The sequence below is a fragment of the Asparagus officinalis genome, unplaced genomic scaffold (assembly GCF_001876935.1).
Source record: "Asparagus officinalis unplaced genomic scaffold, Aspof.V1 AsparagusV1_Un264, whole genome shotgun sequence".
Taxonomy (NCBI): domain Eukaryota; kingdom Viridiplantae; phylum Streptophyta; class Magnoliopsida; order Asparagales; family Asparagaceae; genus Asparagus; species Asparagus officinalis.
In genome coordinates this window covers 64,849-70,252 of record NW_017972529.1, presented here as the reverse complement: position 1 = coordinate 70,252, position 5,404 = coordinate 64,849, and positions in this window count along the sequence as shown.

The following is a 5,404-nucleotide window of genomic DNA, read 5'->3' as shown; positions in this document are numbered from 1 at the left end:
CTGGTGAGCGCGTTGCTGAAAAAATACCGGGCCAGGCGGGCTACCCGGCCGGACCGGCAACGGCCATAATCGGTCGTTTGACCGTTTTGTCCCCAAAAACGGTCAAAAAACGGCTATTTTGTGAGGTTATTTTGGTCATTTGCTTAGGGGGCTGGTTCTATAATAGAGGGGGGTTTTCATTTGTTTTCTTCACACCAAAACTCATCTACTTCTCTCTTTTACTCTTATACTCTCTCTTATACTCTTATACTCTCTTATACTTTCTAATCCTTTCATCAAATGGCTTCCGAATCTGATTATGAAGAGCAAAACCTATCTCCTGATCCTGAAATGAGTCCTCCTACTGGGTCTATTCATACCGAAGTTAATCCCGAATCCGGTGGCGACGAATCTGCACCAAGAGCTCCTAAAAGGCCAAGATCCGATGTGTGAAATTTTTACAAGAAGATCGACGTCACCAAGGATGAACACGGTAGGATCCTTACCCAGAAGGCTAAGTGTGCGTTGTACGGTAAGATTTTTCAAGCTCATCATAAGAGCGGCACCAACCACCTCAAACGCCATTTAGATAAATACAACAAAGGCCAGACTCCTCAAGGTGATATCCGACAATCTATAATTTCTCAATCCTCCTCTTCTGGTAGTCTCGGTAGTTGGAACTATGACTCTGTCAGAGCCAGGAAATACGTAAGCAGGTTTATTATTCTTAAAAATATTCCTTTTAAATTAGTAGAAGATGATGAATTTGAAGATATGTTTAGAGATGGTTTTTATCCTGCATTTAAAAAATTTTCTCAAACCTATCAACGTGATAATTTAAAATATTATCAGGAAGAACAAGGAAAAATAATTTCTTATTTTAAAAATTTAAACTGTAAATTTTCTTTAACTTCTGATATTTGGACATCTAGAGCACAAACTGGATATTTATATATCACAGCACACTGGATTGATGAAAATTAGCAAATGTTTAAAAGAGTTGTTTCTTTTATTGCAATAGAAGAGTCACATACTGGTATTAATGTTGCAAATTTAATAATTGAAGAACTTATGAAATTAAAAATTTCAGAAAGAATATTTTCTCTTTCACTAGATAATGCAAGTAAGAACAATGTAACTGTTGATTTTATCAGATCAACTCTGTCATTGCCATGTCATGGTGATCTTTTCATATTAGGTGTATCTGTCATATTTTAAATTTAATTGTTTAAAGTGCATTTACTGAAATTAAACCCATGATAGAAAAGGTTAGAACAGTTGCTTATATGCATAATGCTTCTGAACAAATTAAGACTTAAAAGATGGAAATAATTTTGTAAAAGAAAAAATATAAAGCCCAGACTAATTCCAAAAGATGTTGACCATAGGTGGAATTCCACCTATGCAATGTTAAGTGTAGCCATAGAATATAAAGATATTATAACAAATTTTATAAACTATTATGCTTCTAGTTCTAGTTCTGACAGCACTTATGGAATAACTGAAGATGAATGGACAATTATATGTAATTTAAATAAAATGTTATAAGTTTTTTATGATGCTACAATGTTATTATCTGGCTGTTATTATCCAACCATTACTTTAGCTGCTTTACAAATTTTAAATATTCAAAATTTTTTTGGGAAATATTGTATGGATGATACTTTTGGACCTATGATTTTTCAAATGGAGAGCAAATTTAATAAGTACTTTAGGCCTATTCCTCATATTTTTGGTTTGGGGGTTCTTATTGATCCATGCTTGAAGGATATTTGCCTTCGAAGTTTGTTACAATCCTTATATGGTAATCAGATTATAGACTTAGATGATGGAACCACCCTTACTGCTACTACTCATCATTTAGCTATTAGAAATTATTTTCAAACCTTATATGATGAGTATGCAGCTAGACATGGTGTAGCTACACAACAGTCTACAGCTTCGGTATAAGGTATGCATGCAATGGTAGCTAAAGACTATTGTGTAGCTACACCATGTCTAGCTGCATACTCATCATATAAGGTATGCAATGGTAGCAATGGTAGATGAGCTAACTGTAAAAGTGTAAGTTTTGATAGGTATGCAATGGTAGCTGAGCTAACTGGTGGATCTGGACTTGGATCGTTATCATTGGAGGTTTCTGAAATAGATGAATATTTATCTGCTTCTTTAGTTAAATGTCAATGAAATGCTTTAGATATTTTACAATGGTGGAAAGTATATGCATCAGTTTCATATCCTATACTTTCCACCATGGTTCGTGACTTACTAACAGTGCATGTTTCGACGGTAGCATATCCTATACTTTCCACCATGGTTCGTGACTTACTAACAGTGCATGTTTCGACGGTAGCTTCGGAATCAGCCTTCAGCACAGCAGGACGTTTGATCGACGGCCACAGGACATGCTTAGATCCGTATACTATACAAGCGGTGATGTGCTTACAAGATTGGTGGAGGTACGAGAAGCGAACGCAATGCATCGATCGGATGGCTGGAATTGAAGATAAATTTGAAGAATTGGGACTAGCAGATAGATATAAAGAATAAATTGTAATTTTTATATCTTAGCTTAAAATTTGTAAAGAATTATTTTGGAAATAGTTGCAAATGATAGTGATATAGGTGAGTAGGTGCCAACCTAGTTGGGATGTACTTATCTATTGTGATGCGATGAATTCCAAAATAAATTTGTACTTGTAATTTGTAAATGATTTATTAATTATTAATAAAGAATTTGTTTTTATCATTTTTTATTTGTAATTTATGTCATTTTAAGTGATTAATAAAATTATTGTTTTTTATTAATTTTTCTTGTCTTTTTTTTTTTGTATAATTTAAAATTTAAATAAAATTTAAAAAAATTGATAAATTTTTTTAAAAAATTCAGGGCCAGCCCGGAACCCGGCCCGGGCCCGGATTTTCAGACCGGGCCGGCCCGGATGGACAGGCCTAGGCACAAGCGCAATTATCAAGATTATTCTCTCTATGTCCTCTCCTTCCATGGTCCAGTGCCAGATGGACATATTGACAATTCAGCAATAACCAAAGTACAATTGTATACCACTCAACTACTCTATACAGTACATACCACCTACAGGAAAATAAGCAAAACGCTGGTTTCAATGGGTTTGAATCTTTTTCGCTATCAAAAAAATATCGAAGAGATGACTATATTATTAATAGATATTAATTTATCAAGTGTATAGTTCTAAATTTAACACTTACCATACTCTCTCATGAAGTACACCAACGCCTAATTTGCAATCAAAGAAATATCACAACCGGTCACTAAATAAATTAACAGCTATTATTAATGGAGTGCTCTAGCTCTACAAATAGCGTAAGAAAATGAGATTCTTTCAACCATAATTTCAAGAATAATGCTAATAGTACAACTATAGATACTTTGGGATTTTTTTTTTCACATAACTCATCTTTAAGATTATATGACAATATGAAAATTGTTTTTAAAATTTAATTAATATAGAAACCATTCTTAAAAGAAATTTTGATAACACAAAACCAATTCTAATATATTAAGAAGACACCACATGTGCAGACAAGAGGTCAACCTCATACCCATCGATCAAGCACCGCCTCGAATAGCATAGCATGGTTGTTCGTTCCTTATTCGAGGTCGACCATTGTCAGCTCACCTAAACCCATACCAAGCGTCACGACCCAAGCCCTGCTTGCAGTGGCGGACCCACCTTAGTTCTAGGTGGTTCACTTGAACCACTTCAGATTTTCAAAAAAGATTATATACTATACATATCACCGAAAATACCAATGGTCTCTACAGCCTAGTGATATCAAAGCTGGTTTAAAAAAGTGAGTAAGAGGTCTGGAGTTCGATACTCCAACCTTTGCACATTTGCTTTTTCTTAACAAACCTCCCCTCATTTTTTCTTATTCTTCTTTTCCTTTCTTTTCATCCCTTTTTTTGTCTACTCCTTTAAGATCTTCTAATATTATTTTTTCTTATATATATAAGCCAAATCATTGCTTAAAAAACAATTTTCCCTTTAATAACTCTTCCTTTATTATTTTTTCTCCTCTATTATTATTTGAAAAGAAAAATCAAATGTATATTTTGAACCACCACTAAAAATGGTGTAGATCCGCCACTGCCTGCTTGGCACCTCGTCCTCGGCAATGGGGTAGGATCAAATCCCTCCTTATGGGAGCTAGCAAATCCTAACTAACATACATGAGGGCACAAGCGCAATTATCAAGATTATTATCTCTATGTCCTCTCCTACCATGGTCCAGTGCCAGATGGACATATTGACAATTCAGCAACAGATAAAGCTTCCTTACGACTCATCTGGGTCGACCACACTTCCATTTCTTTCTGATCTACCCTTCCAAGTTTGTTTAAAAGAGGTAATAATTGAAACAAAATCCTAAGTCTAATTTCACTCATTTTGATTAGATTTCCACCTTGCTCAAATCACTAGTTAAAAGCATCGGAGGGTCATCGAGGCATATACCCTCGGTGCCTTCTAACTGTTTGCAAGTGATTTTAGAAGGGACTCCACCAACAAATGTTAGGATGAGGGTGTAGATCAAACCTCATTTTCGATGAGGAGCGCCGGCGAGGAGCTCCGACGAGCTCGATGTCGACGCAGGCGAAGCTGGAGGCGTAGCCCAGGTGAGCTTCGATGGTCGCAGGCGAGCTTCGATGGTCGCAGGCGAGCTCGAGCTCTGCGTTCGAACCCCGATCTCTGCGTTCGAACCCACCCGCTTGAGCTCTGCGTTCGAACCCCTTTGACCTCTGCGTTCTTTTGGCGGATCCGACCTCTGCGTTTACCCCCCGACATTGGCGTCTGTGGGCCACTGGCGACAGGCTGTCGCCAACCTGTAGGCTGTCTAAAAATCACAATAGATAGTTGATCCCCCATCAAACACCGATGATGGAAGTTACAACCTGACGACTTCCAGAAGGCTACAATTTGAGGACTTTCACGTAGAAGGCTACAATCTGACGACCTTCACGACAACTGATGAAAGCTCTAATTCAACAGCATTCATAATCAACATCGGGAGTTATAATATGACGACTCTCATATTTTATAACAGGCAAAGATCAATAAGCAATGGCCTTTGCAATGTTATAATGGACGAGGTTATAAGCCAACAATCTCTCTCAAACGCAGAAATTCACTTCTGCGTTTTTCAAGTTCAAAACGCACACAAGTGTGCGTTCCTTAGCAGGCGTCGAACTCTGTAACGCAGAGTTAAATCACAAAACGCAGACAAGTGTGCGTTCCTTAGCAAGCGTCAAACTCTGTAACGCAGAGTTAAATCACGAAATGCACACTTAATGTGCGTTCTTCGACAGACTCGACTGCATCCCAAACTCTGAACGCAGAGTTGATCCTCAACGCACCAGTGATGCGGCGGTTATTCAATCTGAAAA